The sequence below is a fragment of the Dromaius novaehollandiae genome, chromosome 5, assembly GCF_036370855.1.
Source record: "Dromaius novaehollandiae isolate bDroNov1 chromosome 5, bDroNov1.hap1, whole genome shotgun sequence".
NCBI lineage: Eukaryota > Metazoa > Chordata > Aves > Casuariiformes > Dromaiidae > Dromaius > Dromaius novaehollandiae.
In genome coordinates this window covers 1,121,818-1,139,880 of record NC_088102.1, presented here as the reverse complement: position 1 = coordinate 1,139,880, position 18,063 = coordinate 1,121,818, and the positions used below count along the sequence as shown (strand labels likewise).

At 40.6% G+C, this 18,063-nt stretch overlaps 1 long non-coding RNA gene across 1 annotated transcript; it reads left to right on the top strand.

Annotated features, from left to right (window-relative positions):
• The first annotated feature begins 12,596 nt into the window (after positions 1 to 12,596).
• On the top strand, positions 12,597 to 17,443 carry LOC135328629 (uncharacterized). The gene is made up of 4 exons (XR_010389588.1): positions 12,597 to 12,697; positions 13,101 to 13,228; positions 15,713 to 15,829; positions 16,932 to 17,443. It is a non-coding gene; the product is annotated as an uncharacterized LOC135328629 (long non-coding RNA).
• Positions 17,444 to 18,063: the final 620 nt, after the last annotated feature.

Below are 18,063 nucleotides of genomic sequence, written 5' to 3'. Positions count from 1 at the left end.
CACTCTTGCCAATAGTTCTATCATGCATTCTGCTCTCTGTCAGTTCTTGAAGACACATATTCTTTTACCCCTAAAATAGAGTTAGTGTAACAAGTTAGCAAGCTACGCTTTATTCCCTGTGGTCAGTCCTTGGCGTGCTCCATATCACACCTGGGAACTTCTGCTGGTATCATAAAATGTGTTAGAGCTTCCTACGTGCAGAACATGACTGTCAGCATGGAGAAGATCCCTGTGGGATTGTCAATGGATAAACAGGGCAGTCTAGTGTATGAGAGACTTCTTTCAGTTCCTTTACAGATGTTGTAAAGTGATGACTGAGTAATAAAATTTCATATAGTAATGACTATGACTATATCCTTTTAATTACTTTGTTACTCTGCAGCTCACTTATAAAATGGCTTATAATAGATGTTGGGGAACATCATGTATTTCTAGGAAATGTCTAAAGACAAGTCTTTCTAAAAAAGACATCAATATTGATTGTACACATCAGCAATCTGAAGCTAGTTTAAAGAAAATATGCAAAAGGAAGCCATTCATTAGATGCATAGACAATTGAAGATGAGCTTCTTACAGGAAGGATGCTTAATGGAAAAAACTAAGACTACTGCCTAAAGATAATATTCTGTATGATAGATATGCTGTGCTACAGTTTGTACTCAACATACAAATCATGGCTACATACATCCTCTGAACCTGATGGCCTAATGCACTTTAGTATTGAACTGAGTCAGAAATTGGATCTAATAGATGCATTTCTTATTGATGGTAATGCAGTCATTGGGCACTGAGCAGCCATGCATCTCCCACCTCTGTGTGCTCCTCTTACTTTAAAGTGGAGGACCATTAGGTCCAGATATTGACACTTTGTTTTATATACATCCTAAAACTTACCCACAAATGTATAAGAAATACAATAACTTTATTCTCTATGGTCCTGAATACAGTTTGCTTGAATTCAGGTTAAGTAATAATAAATATGATTTAGTCAACCTTACTGGTATTCATAGTTGCTGAATGAAACCAGCAATTACCAGTATTCTGCCTGGGAATCACAAATGCTTGCATATAATTTGTTCTCTGTGCTGAAGCCAGCATCTTGTATTTGACTAACCTCAGGGGGTGCTAGGCTTAACATATTGATACCTTTTAAAAATGTAGTCCTAGAATGTTCTACAGTGTCAGTGATCTATCAAGCCCCTAGTTCTGTTCTATTTTTCTTTGCTTTCCAGATCATGGTCTACTCTGACACTTGGTCATTATGACAGTGTCAAAACCTGGACCATGAGGTACTGGCATTCACAAATACTCGAGATACTCACCTTTGAATGTCTCGGGCCTGGTCATTCACGTGTGGCATGTTCCTGTGCAGCAGGCTGTGTTGCCCTACTACAGTGATGGCCTGAAAAATCATGTCCAAGTTCTTGGCCTAATCTGGAGTCTGAGGGGTACTTTTTTCTGAAAACTTACCTACCCAGAAGAAATAGAACTGAGCTTGAATATTCCATGAGGAAGGTTTCTGACACTTAGGATGGAATAGCTTATCCCTGGAAAGGAGGCAGAGGGGGATGCAAAGCTATTTAAGCACTTTAGTCAATGTGAAATGAAGACAAAAGTCAACCTCAAAATATCTTCTGCGGTGGAGTTTTCCTCTTCCGGTCAGAGGGAATACTGTGCTTTTCAGGTGCATTTGAGGTGCCTCAGGCCCTGACAGCTGAGTGCAGTGGGGAGTGGGGACACTGGGGGCGGGGGGACAAAACAGCAGCTCCGTTTGCAGCATCCTGCAGGCTGGGGCCATCTGCACATCTGCCTGGGTAGCATGGCAAAGTGCAGGCAAAGCCCAGGAATGTCTGGCTTAGTGAGATTTGGGGCAATGGCTGATGAGGAAGCAGGGGCAGGGAAGGAGCTGGAGGTAGGGCAGGGGAAGAGTTTGGGAGAAGCACCAGTGGGGGTGTGCATGCACTGTTTGCAGGAGGTGAGGGGCAAAATTATTTCTGTAGTATAGTACATCTTGCTTGGGATATTCGCTGACCAGCTTTGTTGTAAGGCAGCATTTTAATGGATACGAAGCCATTTTTGTGAGCATAAGTTGGAATAGGTAGGCTTCAAGTTCTTTGAATATTTCATGTAACTTGGATTGTGTGTGTGTGTGTTACAAGATTTGTGCTGCGCATATCCTAGTCTCTGCGGCTGTAATAAACATGGGAAAAAGCGCAGGCTCTGCAATGCCTGCTTGCTGTTATGTGGACACGTGGTTGGTCAGTCATGTGTTGAACTGGCAACAACTGCATATCATTTGCAGTACCCTGAAAAAGCAGGGAAAAACAAAGCTGGTGATAGCTTTCATTGCCGGTGTATGAGGCTGTCCCTCTGTTTCTGGATTTACGAGTTGGATAAGCAGCACAGTCTGAATAACCAATATCTGTAGGTAGAAATTAGTAAAGCTCCCTATTTTCTTACTGACAAACATGATCTGACTTTTTCCCAAGTGCTGGAGTAATGTTTCTGCCTTTAAGTTCATCTTTTATTTTCCATTGGTTTTCAAAGATTGTTGTGTTCACTTTGTACTAATGTGGTAACAGAATGCAAAATACTGATAATCTTTCCTTTTGCATGCGTGCCAAAAATATCTGATGAATGTTAAGTGTGTACATGGTGAATTATCTTTTTAAGTAACAGGGACAGATAAGGTCACATTTCCTAGGGCAACTGCATTATGTGGTGTGATTAGTGCTCCAGAAAGATAAATACTCTGTATTAGCAGTGAGAAATAAAACTGAAGACTATAGGTTTGGATTAATGAAAAGAGTAATGAATGATGAAAGTTGTCTTTGTTATAAACCGCAGTGACTGCAACTCCCATTATTTGCAGCATTTAATTTTACATTTCAGTAGAGTGATAGTTTACAGTGCTGGGCATTGTTAGAAAACTGAATAATTGCAATACTATTACATTCTGTATCTGCTGGATATCACTTTAGTAATACTGAAAAATGATATCTATCACTTTTTCATTTGAAAATATTTGTCATCAAGAACAACAACCGTCCTTTAAAGCGTGTATGAAAAATATTAATCCGTTTCCTTTCTTCTTTCATATTGCCACAGATCTCTTATTATAGCCAAATAAGTCTTGGCTAATGTCTTTATTCTTTCATTTTTCAAAAGTTTGATTTCAATACTCTCAACTGTTTTCTTCTGCTAAAGAAAATTTTTCTCCAAACTCTTGGAGAGAGCAAGGTCACTCACCGTACAAAATTCTGTACTATCCTAATCTATATTTTTACTTTATCATTATAGAATGTAAGCAGCTTGTTACAGCTGCATAACACAACATATCTGTCCATTATGTGCTTGCTGTCTGTTCTTTCAGCCTATCCTAATGGGAGAAGTATTTATGGTGAAGTATCTGGTTTCTGCCAGAGATTTTGTTGCTGTTTGGTTTGACCCTGATGCACATACTCATTGCTTTGTCATCACGGTAGGGAAGATTAATCCAGAGACATGCATTAAATCCAAAACAGAAGTTACTCCTACAGAAGAGAATTTGGGTAGAAAAAAGCAACAGAAAAACCCATTTCTCTTCCAGGAGCAACTTGCGTTTAGCCGTGAAGCAAAACTATATAGGGCTTTAGTAACAGAGGCATCGTGGCCTGCCATCGCTCAACTCCTCTAACGTAAGAATAAATTGCCTTGTGTAGCACAATGAAGCATTACATGTCCACCTACCTGATAGTTGCAGGCTTAGTTGTAGTCTATAAATATTCTTTGCTGCAGTTCTTGTTAACCACTTGTAAGCAGGAGGGATGTCTGCACTGAATGCAAAGAAGAGTGTTTCTGCAGCACTCGACTAGCTCTTTTCTTGAAGAAAACCAGGCTTCCTCCACTCCAAGGCTCTTCAGCCAGAGATTTCTTGTCTTCCCACGCCAGGTGCTTTGGGGGCTTGATAGCATACGCTCAATAGCGTTTAATGTTACTGAGACTCTGGGGGAGGAAAGGGGAACTTGTGATTTGCAAACTTCAAACAGTCCCTGGTGTCACAGGGTGCTGTAAATAAAAGCGTGTTCATCTTTACCTGAAGAACAGTCAGTCACCTCTCTTTTCCCTCGTATTTCAGTAGACTCACCCCTTTGCAATCTATCGCCAAGTAAAATGAATGAGAATGATCAGAAGATAAGTAGTGATAAAGGAAGGGACAAACTGGTTTCAGCAGGTGTAACAGCTACCATAGCCCAGCAGCACAGCCTTAGAGCCATCTCTACTGGAGTAAACTGGGACTCCTTCATACACAGTTGGCTGCCCTTCCTCAGGCCTTGAACTGCCTCTGCTCATGAACCGCAGGCATCCCTAGCAGAGAGGCTTCATAGATCACAGAACTGGTCTGGAAATTATGGCCATGCCAGTAGCAGTATTGTTTATTTTTTATTATGAATTTTCATTTAACTTCTATGCCTGTGGAATGACAGTGAAATTCCTGCAGCCCAGCGATGTTGCTGTTTGTGCAGGTGTCTCTTTGCAGTGTTTTGCTGCTAGCAGTGTTTGCCATGGTGCGAGCCGGGGTGCTCAGCACCACGCAGGCTCTGCTCCCGCTTCCAGCACGCAGTGTGCCGTGGCCGCGGCCCCCGCACGCCTCCTCTCCGTGCCCCCGCTGCAGTGCTGCCCGGGGGACCGGAGCAAGGAGAGGGCTTGTTCCCTGGCCACTGAGCCTAATGAGAGAGTGGGCCAGTAGAAACAGGAAAATTGGTTGAGAGAAATATGATGTCTTTTGACAGACCGATTAGGTTCAAATGAAGGTCGCCTGGGGAGTCTGCAGCAGCACTAAAGCTTGAATCCAAATCCACAAAGCAATCAGTCTCCACTAGTGCATTACGAGGATGGTGGCAGTGCTCGGGGTCACTGCGCCCTGAAAGGCTGCCAGCTGCTCGGCAGGAGTGTCACCTGCCCCCCAGCCCCACTTACAGTTGCCTGGGCACATTTTTACTGAAAAAGAATGCTTCCCTTGTTGGCAAAGGTGTAGGAAAACTTCTGTCAGGCTAGAGGACCAAGAGAAATGACACTGAAAAGATTTTTTTCATTGATGAAATGAATTTTTTTTTTTCAGATGAGAAAGGACATTTTTCTTCAGAGAACTGTGTTGAGAAAGGTGAAATTTAGTTGAAATATCAAGTATTAGCTTGTGGCAAAATCATCATTCTTGGGAAGGAGGTTGAATTTCTACCAGCTTTTACATTCTAAAAACTGCTGTTCTTTCAGTGGTATTTCACCTTTTCTGGAAGCTGACATTCTTTATATGCAGATATTTGTGAAACGAAAATTGTTAGTTTCTCCTAAGTTTTCCATTTTGGAGATGGGCTTTCTGCAAGGACGAGTAATTTCACATGAAAACAACAAATACTTCAAAATGTACTAACAGCTCATGAAAAAAGATCTTTCAAACAGTATACACAAAGCTATTTGAAGAAAACAGTAGACAAAAGTTTTGTGGCTATTGAAAGTCATAAAAGTCAAAAGCTTTTTCCTCTACTTCCATATGACTCCCCAAATACATAGTAATATGGAGTCTGGAGTGGATGAAGCTCTGTTGATTTTTAACAGTGAGGATGTTAACTCAGTACTGCTTTCAGCCAGTTCCTGTATTTGTAATGTGTATTTAGTTGCATATCAAGAGTTATGAAACAAATCAAAAATGTATAGCCTACTTCTGACTCACAGGGAAGTTAATAACACTTCTAATCACCTAGGGGCAACTGTCAGAAAAACTGTTCTGTGCAACACATCAGCTCCTAGGGAGGACGGGCTGCTTTTTAGGGCCGGGAATGTCAGTGGAGAGCCACAGCCATTTCATATGGGCGGAAAGCTGTGTCACCTGTCTGCCCCTGCAAAAGGTCGTTGGACATCCGCTCCACCGAGAGCTTCAGTTCCTGGAGGACTTCTGAGAGGGCCAGGCCTTCTCCGAGGGACGGCGGCAGCCCAGGCCCCTGACAGCTTGCTGTGCTGCGATGTGTGAGCCTAAGCAGGCAGTGACGTTCAGAGGTCGTTAGCCAGTGATGCTAAATTTACTAAGAAAATGCTTTAAAAAATATGTATTGCCTATTTCTTTCTCCCATATGCATTTATTCCAGCAAAAATTTCATACTTGTTCTGGGCAACTTGGGATGTGTTGCCATGTGAGTAGTCCAGTAGGACAATAGTCACAGGAGTATTACAACACTTTTGATGTCATTGAGCTTACCCCGTGACAGCCTGCGCTTCATATTCTTCAACTCCGTCTTCTGTATTTGTTGGAATTCTGTTTTGGGATGTTGCCATCATCTTTCGGTATCCAGCCAAAGAACAAGATCGAGGAATTTTTATTTTATTCCCAACTGTCACTTTAGGTTTGACTCTGTGCTACCTCACACTTCATGACCATTAATGGAATTGCATTGTTGAACTTTTTTGTCAGGGAGCAGCAAAAGCAGGGCTTTTCCATGAGGGAGGACGAGCCGACAGGCGAGGCTGACCATGGCGCAGGCGGTGACAGTGACAGGTTCCCGTCGCAGTCCCCAGCAGGCTGAGGTAACGGTCAGGTCCAGAGTCCGTGCAGGGACTCCAGCACATCTCCAGCTTCGTTTCTTTATGACCATAATTATCATATGCAAGATGAAAAACAAAGGCTAACAATAAGCAGCTTCCAAAATAGAGCTTTCATTAGACACAGAAATAGCAAGAATGTGTTAGCATCTATGTGTTCTCCTGTGATGAGGAGGGCTCACCTAAAAATAATGATAGGGCTCAATCCAGTTGCAAGCAACAGCAGAAGGAAACATTTGGCATTACAAAAGTGAAGGTAGCCACCATTTGGAACAAGTCTGTCATTCCCCCCCCCTCCACCCCTAAACCCCCCAAATTCTGAGAAGTCAACACAGCAGAAAACAATGCTGTTTATGGAGATAGCTACTTAAAAGGTAGACCTAGCATTTGATTTTTCAAATACCTCTGTTAGTAATTTGAAATGTAGTATTCCTGTTAAGTTTTCCACTTAGAAGCTCATACCCTAATATGTACATAGAAATGAGAAACACAGGGACTTATATGTGCAGTAGTAGGAAAATATTATTTAAACTTTTAAAATAACATCCAAGGAAGATGGAGGAATGTTGTGCTCTGAGTCTGTTACAAACTATTTCAAATTCAGCGGCTCTAGGGTGCATCCAGAAAAAGCCATAAAGACTGGGGGGGGGGGGGGGAGAAACTACACAGAAATCTGCCTCCCAGAAGATGAAAAGCTGTTAGAAAGTTCTTTCTGGCCTGTCTGAGAATACTTCACATCACCATTCTTGATTCATCAGAAGTGCTGGCTGAAAATTTTCCAATAGAATCTTACTTAACCTTTCAGAAAATGCCGTTTCATCAAAACAGCATGTGCTGAGAATATGTCAATATAGGCAAAACTGTTCAGGGAAAAATATGTGAAAAATAGTACTTTCTATGAGAAGAGAATGATGTACCATCTAATTTTAAATTTATGAAAACTGTATGGAGTTAAAACAGCCAAAATCTAAAAATGGTATCAAAATTCTGTTTTATCAGTATGATGCTTTCGATTAGTCAAAATTAAGTGTTTTGGTCTGCAAACATATCTATCAGTTCATTTATGAATTTAATGGAACTTTTAAAAATACAATTTTTAATTATGAATATGAAAAATATATTTTAAATTAGGGGATTTTCTGTAGAACAAATACTGAGTTTCCAAAACTTGTGTTCTACAGACACAAGCCTAGATTTTTTTTAACACCTGCTATTTTTTATTCCTAAATGTTACTGTTAAGATTATCTTCCTACACATTTTAATAAATTGCAAATTAATATGTCTGTGAAAAAATGATAGATTATTCTATTTGTGGATTGAAATTGGCTAACAATATAACAAATACAAGCTAATATTGCACAGTTGTACTTGGCAATATTTACATTATGAGCATGAATAGCAGATTTTTTTTTTTCCTTTGAAAAGATTGAGAGGAGACAGTCATCTAATTAAAGAAAGAAAAAACATTTAATAGTCTCAGGTGGGAAGAGGACTAACCTGATCCAAAATACGCTGATATGGCAAGAATTAAGCTCTGGCGATGACCCATCTGGGTGTCTGTGAACGCTGCTGGGGTGCCCAGAGGCCTGGGGTCAGGCTGTGCCACCAGTGCCACCATCCCACAGGGAGCACGGTGTGGAGCACGCTGCTGACTGCTCTGGACGAGCCTCACCAGTTATTCCTCTTTTATTATTAAAACTGTGCAACTTAACTGAGCCTCTGCGTGGCCTGGTTAACAGCATACGCCCGAGGAAGGGAACAGGCTGGGAGCGGTGCGGGGGAGCTGGGGGAGGATGCTTTGGGCATCGCAGCAGTGGTGTCGTAGGCATCCGCTCTCCTCCCAGGCTGGCCTGAGCAGGGCTGCGAGAGGCAGGACCAAACACTTGATAAGGCGTTTTTTCAGGAGCAAAAGACTACTTATCTGTTCCCTCCCTCTGTGTCTCCGAGATGTAGGGATATCTGTTGCCTGCTGTGGCAGATTTTCAGCTTTTGGAGAACATCCAGTTGCCATATCAACAGTGTCAGCTAAATGAGCTCCAAAAAATTCCCCCACTTCTATTTTACATCAGGTTTCTTTCTGTTTCTAATCTCTCTTCTAAAACTACATACTGCTTAAGGTCCTGTACAGCACAGCAACGTAGCTGCTGTTTTGGCAAGAGGTTCCTGCTCTCCTGCTTGGGTTCTCACGGCAGGGACTTTGTTCTGCAGTGGCACCAGGTCATGAACACACCTGGGACCAGCAGTAGCACTGCCAGAGCACGCACCGTACGAACAAAGACATGCTTCACCACAACATTTCACGTTTACAGCAGTGTCATCGCAGTGAGGCACGTGCGAGGAGCCTAGAAGTAGGGTAATGCAACAGAAAAATCAGCCCCATGTATTAAAAAAAATTCTAATTGCCTGATTTTGTCCCACCTTGGCAATAAGAGCAGATGGCATGTTTTGTATAAAAACATACTGAAAAATAAGTCTTGGAAATTACTAGTATTATAAGTAAGTTTCTCTCTTTCAAGGCTCTGGGATTGGTTAAATGATGTCTTTTCAGTAATGATTGTCACAAAGATTAAAAAAAAAACTTTTCCTTTCAGTAGTCTGATGGAAATATCAAGTATGTAATCATAACTGTATCCAAAAAATTTGCTTTTATTACCTTTAGGTTAAGTGAGTTTCAGAGTGCTGACAGTGTGACTAAGTAAGCCAAGCGTCTCCTATTTTGGCAGGCTTGGAGAGCCGTGTGTTCAGCGTTTTGTACTTTGCACAGATACTCTTGAGAAAATGCTAAACAAGCATTTGGCAGAATCTTGTGAAAGAACGAAAAACAAAACCAGACTATCATCTGTCTCAGGAGAGAATAGCATTTCCTAACCTCACACCAGTGGCCACACCACGTGAGACAGACATGTCAGGAAGATTGGATATTCCCAGCTGATGTGACCTTTCAGCTAAACCCTGTACACTGATGGGCCTGCCGACACATCGGATAGTGGTAAACAGGGCCAAAATAGCTGTGTAATGAGACACTTGTTAAGGTCATGGCAGGAAGTGCTCATAAAAGGAAGCCTCCAAAGAAGCAGAGGTCATTCCTGCTTCTATGGGACTACACTTGCCTTGTGAAGGGAGATAAAATGTTGAGGTGTTGTAAAAGTACAGGATTAAAGAATGCATCAGATGTGCTTTATAGGCTCTGCTCACCTGCAGAAATTAAAAGCAAATACAAGCTTTCTAGTAAACATTTTGTTACATATTTAAGAATTACTTTATGGCTTCTAACACATTCTCAGTAAGCCACTGTCGATACAGAGGTAGGAGCTGGGGAACATTTGCACACCAAGGAGCATATGCTCATTTGAGCAATCCACTAAAGACCTAGGAATATCCGTGGCCTTCCACTGCAGCAAAGATCCACCACTGTGAGCTGAAAGACACGTGGGAACAGTTAGGCCTGTTCTCTGATTGGTAATAATGTCAATTATAAGCACAAACCTTTTTCTTTACTGAAGCCTGCTGCATTTTTTTGGTAATTACATTTTAGATATTTACAGCCTTTCAGTTATTTATAAGCCACTATAAGTAATTAATGTATGACTAATAATAGGTAGCTGTACAACTGAATCCACAGATGGCTTTGTTGCTGCTCATTGAGTGGCTAACTGAAGGCATGGGGTTTTGTTTGTGTTGGAGACAGAAAAAATAATATCCAGCACATTGTTTCTTTTTGGTTTGGGAGCAGTTAATAATTCATAATGAAACTGGACAAGGCCCTGAGCAGCCTGATCTTGGCTGGCCCTGCTCTGGGGGAGGGTTGGACCTTCAGAGGACCCTTCCAAACTAAATTATTCTGTGATTTTATGATTCTAAATTCTCATTAAAACCTAATAGGCAATTTGAATTTCTTAAAATTTCAGTTATCTAGGCATTTTTAAAATATTTTTTTTCTATTCAGCCATCTCTTACCTATATTAATAATACGATGACAGAATGTCATGAAGTGAATAAAGTGAGAGTTTTTCTCAATTACTTTTAGTGACTTAAACTTTAAAATGGAAAGAAACAGGGATTCAGACTAAAGGATATGTTGTTAATGTATTGGCTATTCAGTTATCTGTACACATCCAAAGATTATAAAAAATTTCCATTTAAATCCCTGGATTTTCATTCAATCTAGCATCTCCAGCTTGTGTGAAAATAAACAGTGATCTGTTCGGCTTTGCCAAAATGAAGATTGTGTAAATTGGGCTGGGTTCCTGCAATCAGAAGCGCTGATTTATCCATCAGTTTTGCATAGAAGTTTCTACTTTCCAACGCTTACATGTTCCCAGGTCTGACCGCTGTAGAGGATAGGACAAATTACCTCTTTCTCTCCGGGCAATGGGAAGAATTACAGGATTCATATTTACCAGAAACTAGCTATAAATAACTTGGCACAAGCTTTTCTGCACAGAAGATCAGAAGAAGGTAATAAGAGTTAAGCAAGATCTGTGAGAAACAGAAAATTAAAAGAACTAATGGTCACCTGTAGTTAAATGGTGGTGTGATCTGGGACTGCTGCTGTTAAGAGTTTCTCAGTCGTCCTAAGTTTACTGACATCATTTCATCTCTCTGCAGTGGTTTGCCTGCGCACCTAACATCAAAGATACAAATATCCTTTTATTTCTTAAAGGGTTACAGAAGTAGATGGTTAACAGTGATCAATAACACTAATTTATTCCTAAAATACCTATGATATCAAAGGGTGATAGTTCAGTTTTCAGCACAGTGTTTCCTGGCTAGGCATCGTTACTGAGCCCTCACAGAGGCACTGCGCTGGGGGCAGGGGGTAGCACGGGTGCTGTTACTCCCTCAGGGGATATTGCTCCCTGCAGAAATAACCTGGATCCCAAGAAACATTGCACAATTCCACCTCCCGCCAGCTCGCCTTAAGTGCGAAGTGAGGGGTTTGTATGCATAGGTGGCCTGAAAAACACCTGGGAAAGGATAAATGTATGGATGAAGTGTTGCTCGTCCTGCAAATGCTTTGTGTTTTGACACTTAACCAGTAAGTTCACCAGTAAAGCACCACATTGATCTGTATTACTGAACTGTCATTGCTCAAAAGCTGCTGGATGTTCCTAAGTTAGTTCATTTTGTTTCACAGTAGAATTGTTATATATTTTAATTACATTCATCAGATGAAAGCTTAATAAGAAATCTGAAATGAATCAGCAGGGTTTGTTTTAATCCACTCCTGCCCCACAACAGACGTTCAAACTTCAAAAGTTTTCATATGGCAAAAATTCTGAGATACATCTGTGAATGCAAACAAAGCAGCTTACTCCTGCGTAAAGGCACTTCAGAATATAGTGATAAGTTACCTGTGGATATAATAACACGGACAAATAGCTAGGTAAGGCTGGGGACACCTCTTAACATGGAAACCCTGGCACGATCCCGACTGGGGCAACGTTTTCCAGCAGGCTGGGGGTGGGGGGTGCGTGCAGCTGCACGTGGGCTGCTTTTCAGGCCGCGCCGGTGCGGACTGCTGAGCCTGAAGGCTTGCGTGCCAGACGGTTGCTGACTGGCCTAGCTTGCCTTTGCTCCTCAGCAAGCTAGGACTAACGTGTGATACATACCCTGTATATGTAATGTATGGGTATATATGTTTATATAAACAAACAAGTTCCATTTATAGAGCACAGAAGATTATACCTCAGGTATAGCCAGAAATGATATTTGCTCCCATGATTTGTACTCTAATGATTTTAATGTTTTAGGTGCTACATGAAGCTGTTCCTGTAACTAACTTAGGCAGCCTCAAGTTATGGCCATGCACTTTGTAAATGCAAACTTCTTTGCATACAATGATCATGCAAGTTACTTGTGTAAGTAGTGGTTACAGATTACTGGGTAGCACAGCATCAGAAGCAATGTAGTCCAGATAACTCTACGTGGTACAAACATTTAAGCTTAAAAATAAATACCTTCATTATAAAGTTATAACATTTCTTGGACTTCCTTGTGTTTTTGCAGTTAATTGGTCTCTATCAGCCCATGCAGTTTCAGTGTGCAATTCCTCTAACATAACTTCAGATGCTTACCTGTTAGCTACTTACCCAGACATCCCTCAGCACTCAACAGAAACAGGTACTTTCGGAGCTCAGTTCATCTGACCTAGTTTAGACACTTGTAGTGGTGGCTGAATCATACACTTCTCTTTCCCCAGTTGACTGTAAAAGGAGCCTAGAGTGATTTAGTCTAGGGATAGGTACAGTGTTTTTATTGAGTAAGCAAAAAAACTAATTATACCTTAATGGTTAATAAACACACCACTGCTGTTGGTAATATTACTACACAAATACATCACTACAAGTAACACTGAGTTACAATTCTATTGCTTATCAGTATTGACACATGGTTGTATTACTACAAAGAAAACAAATAAGTGCTACTAAGTTGCAATTCTGTTGCCTTTTCTCCCACACTTAGTAGTAAGGTTCAAGTCTACGTCTACTAAAAATTTCTCCTTTCTTACTCCACCTTCCCACAGCAAGGCCTTCAGACACAGACCTGACAGAGGAGAGTCCAGCAGGTTGTCCAAGGGGGTATCCTCCACCCCATATCCTGGGAATTTGAGTCCAAAGGTCAGCCTAACCACCCATCCACACTCCTGCCATGGTAAGATACCCCCGTTCTTTGTTCTCCACCTGACCCGATACATTAGTCTCCATTTTTTTATTTTCCTGAATCCACTTTTTTGCAACCCTTGTACCTCTCTCTGACCCAGCTTCTCCCAAATAAACAACCCATCCCTAATTACTTCTTTCTCGTTGGTCCTAATTCTGTTACGTCTGTAGCCAAATTCCAACATTGTTATCTAGGCAATTTCAACCTAATACGGTATTAGTGATACAGGTATTTGGAGAGGATGGCCTTGCATCCCAAGACTCCTGTTCGACACAGTGGTTCATGCTGATTATATTTTGTTTCCATTATATGCTTTTTGGACAGAATTATGTTACTTTAGCCCTGATGCACCTACCTACTCATAATTAAGCCCAAGCAGTTTGCATACCAGAGCAATGACATAACGCAATTAGAGTTTACGACATACCGCTGCCCTTGAACCGTTTTCCTGTGGTTCCCATCAGAAAACCTTGCTAGTTTTGAGCCCTGGTGTCCCAGTGGGACTCTTGCTCATACAAGCCCGTCCCGAATATCTTCATGTCCTAATGGAATATGAGGAAAACAAATAACGTGAGTGCTTTTTGCAGTCAAACTCTCTGAGACATGCACTTACTGGATGCTTCATGCATTGAGGCATACTTTCACAGATGGTGTTAGCAGGAAAAACACATGTGAGTGGTATCAGAAAAAAATAAAAAATTACTGGGGAGTTTTAATTTACTGATTGCCTTTCCTACCTGCCACTGCCAGGGCTATTCTACTATGTGGACACATTAAAAAAAAACTGTCAGCATAGAAAATCGATAGGAAAGATGCAAAGTATTTATCACAGGTCGTTGCTTTGGATTATTTATCTCAACAAGATTTCAGAGGGTCTCCTGAGGATCTGCCATCCTCAGATACTCACACACCAGTATTAATTCCAAACATTATTAAGACACATTTAAAACCCTTATTAAATGCAATCAAGTCTGATTTAGAAAGACTGGGAAGGTAAACATGATTAAAATGAATGCACTGTCTGGAATATAAATTCTTCCTTATCCAACATTTGAGAATCATATTGTGAGAAAATTAATAATCTTAAGCAGTACGTTTTGGTGGCCTACTGAGAAAAGAAAAGGTTTGGTTACCCTTATTAAAACCTTTACAGACTCTTTTGAAGGTAGATTCTGAATCTAAAATAGGATTTTTATCCTAAATATGATTTTAATAATTTTAAAATGACTTTAATTCTTCTCCTGGATACTAGAATGCACAGCACAAACAGAAAGTTTTATCATGACTTTATTTCAATAACGCTGACTGGATAAGATGTCAGAGAAGAGGGATGGGAAAAACTGAAACTTGCTGGCCTGTCCTTCTGCAGTTGTGTTCAGCTCACACACGCACACACTCCGCGTCACAGCTCAGCTTTTTGCAGGCGTTCTTTTGAAGGGAAGGAGGGCTGCAAAGCCAGGAACACCAGCAGGGCTGCGGTTTAAATGCACAGCCCCAGCCAGCTCAGGGTCTGAATTGCAGATGACCGGTAGTCTAAAGGGTCAACTAATGAATAATGCATAGACCAAGAATTATTCACCAAGATTACTGAGATCATGATTTCAGATAGTTTTCAAAGGGATGAATGGGAGAAACAGGGCTGGTGGACAGAAGAACCAGACAGAAGTCATCCAGTGTGTTACTTCTTTTTCCCCAATCGTAGCTTTTAGAAAGAGGGTACTACGTGAATACAGAACAGACATTAACAGGAAGAGCTGCTTTCTTAAAACCCACAGAAGCCTGCAGGGCAAGCTATTGCAGAATACAGCAACCTTTTTTTGTTGCTTGTAGTTTCAGTGTCTAGCTCCAGCTGCCTGAAACAGCTTCTATTTCAGCATTCACGTCTGTAGTGAGTAACTCCCTACCAATGTGTGTGATCCTGTGGTCACTACTCTGTCCTTTAGAAAGCTGAAAAGACAACCGAATAAAATTGCAAAGTGGAGGTTTATCAAGCCCAATGTAGAGTAACAAGGGCTGACAGCTCTTCGACCACCAGGCTGTTTCGTAAGCAGACCTGAATGACAAGTTTTGCAATGAAGTTTTTCCTGAGTAATGTGATTTGTATTATTGTTTTAGTTTACTTGCTTATAAATAGGCGACAGTTGGCAGATGGCAGTGAAGGCAAACAAATCTACTTCCAGTGGAAAACAAGTTAATTTCCTAGCTTTTTTATTTTTTGTAAAGTTATTTTCTTGAAAGCTGTTAGATACAAAGCCGTAATCTCTCCTTAATCCATCATAATGCCATTTGTTGAAAGTCCTATTTTCACTGCTAATTGTATTTCTGGAGCTAAACCTTGACACTTGCAGTTAGTCTGATTTTCCAGGGACCACAACAAGCCCAGGGTTAATCTTTCAAAGCTGGTTTGATGTCCTCTGCTGCTGCTACCATTTCATTACTCTTAACATTGCCCTTCTCTGTCTTCCTTCCACACAGCAGGAGCGTGCACATGTGGCAGGAGGACAGCAGGCACCTCTAGTAATGCTGTTTTGGATGATTCATGCTGTTCTTCGGGCAAATCTGCAGATGAAGTGTGGTGTGACACATCCTTCGGTGAGCTTTCTGATGGGTTCTCTGGGACCCCGCAGCCGTTTGCCGCTCAGAAACAGATTCAAAGTAAACTCCTGATGTGGTGATTATGTTTAGAGAAAGCATAATTCCTTTCTAAGTCCCATGTTTACTGTATGAAGCACAAAGCTTCTCAAAAGTCTGACATGAATTGTTTTAATAAAAAGCTTGAGTTAAATCAACAATGCTAATGCTTGTCCAATGAAAAAGAAAATGGTGTTGAACATTAGCCCCTTATATAGCCAAACCTGTTGCTAAAATTTTGTTCGTTCCTGAGACAATTCTGTAAAAGTCTTCAAAATGAAAGATTATGTCCAAAAGAGGATGTCAGGATAAATAATAATATTCTCAAGTGAAAGACTGTAGATAAACTCATTACTAATTTAATCAAGAATTTAGGAACTTTCCATTTGCAAATACTAATTCAGCCTCTTCTTCAGCAGCTCAGAGATAGGGGCATCCTCATTTGCAGCTCTCCTGCTACTTGTAAAATGCTTATTTTTTGTCTCCAAACCTACTTTTTTCATCATAACTTTTCTCAGTGTCACATTGCTGTCCGTTCTTACCATGTTGATACAGACAATAAGACAGTCTCTTTCAGACTTTGCGCTGTGTCCCCAATGCCATCAAATATGCCCAGTAACATTGCATCCAAGTTTCCTTCTTTCCATAATACTGGGATACTATTTGTACTTTTTTAAGACTAGACATATCAAAACAGTGAATATGCACATCATAATGTGCATGATGTACTGGACAGTTGTGCTCACCTTTTCTCAGGGTGTGTATGTATTCTTCCAGATGTTTATTCATATTCTCCTGTCTTTGTTACCCATCTTGCTCTCCTTAACAATGACTCAAGTAGTAAAGAAAATTAAGATGAGACACCATTTTCCATCAAACCTATAAAAAGAAAGTTTGACTTGCATTATTTGTATTGAATGGAAGACATGAAGTTTTTTAGACAGTGGCTTTCAAATTTTGTCATGAGACAGTATGGTCACTTTTTAACTATCTGAATGTCTCATCCAGTTTCTAATATCTCATAAAGTTCTAAATGGACGTCCATTTCCTTTACATCTTCCAGGTAATCATGACAATGAAGAACACTTTCAAGATGCTGATATATAACATAGCCGGAAGAATATCTTTCTGAATTAAGAAACAGCTGCTTCTGTGGTTTTACAGGTATGCCTGGTTATACTAATGATCCTACAGAGAAGAGGGCAGTAACATGAACTAATGTGACAGACAGTCAAACACCTGACAAGTATCATATTTGGACTGTATCTCTACAGAATTATTTGAGGTCAGAAGAATGGATTTCATTCACTGTTGGCTTCACAAAGTCATCCGTAGGTTCAAAAATTTGGTCATATTCCAGAAGACTGGAAAAGGGATAACATACAACATTTTCAAAATGGAAGATCAAACCCCCTTCTCGATAAAAAACAGCATTTTTATTTCTCCCAGTTTTACAGTAATGCTACTGGACAGGCAGAGTATGTGTATGTCTAAAAATGAAAGACAGCTACTTTAATATCTGTAGAGGCTGACGCAATCTCTGTATTCTGTATGCTTTGTGATATTTTACAGGAAAATGACTAGGAGCAAAAGGAAGTTATAACATCTAGAATATGCAGGTGCTTTTGGCTCAATGCATTATGCACCAGGGGGGTACATGTTACTCTAGTTTAGGTGTTAGAGGACTTTGCAGTGTTTACTGTCTCAGGCATAAAATCATACCACTTCAAACTGAGGCTGCTTCATTTAAAGGCAGTTCAAAAAGGATTATGAAGCTTGCAATTGCCTGCATCTGTTCTTAGGTACTCAGTGTAGGAACTTAAAAACAGATTGAGCAGTCCTGTTATTGTGGCTTCACTACGAATTTTTTCTCAGTAGTGTATTTTTTCCTCAACATTGTTCAATATTGCATTGATTCTTTCTGATATTTTCTCACTTTTTGCTAAAAAAAAAAGGAATATAAAATGAACAGTATAGGGGAGTTGACTGAAATGGTCTTGCTTGGAGGAAATGTCAGTTAACACAGCTGACCCTGGGAGAGTGGAGTAGCTCAGCAGTGAGGAACCCTGACATTCACCTTGGCTCTTCTAAAACAAAGTAATGACCTACTGACCTGCTCTGTAGGTACTGGGCAATGACTATTAACTTATCTATCTAGACATAAAAATTAATTTCTGTCTGCCAGGTGGTTCAGG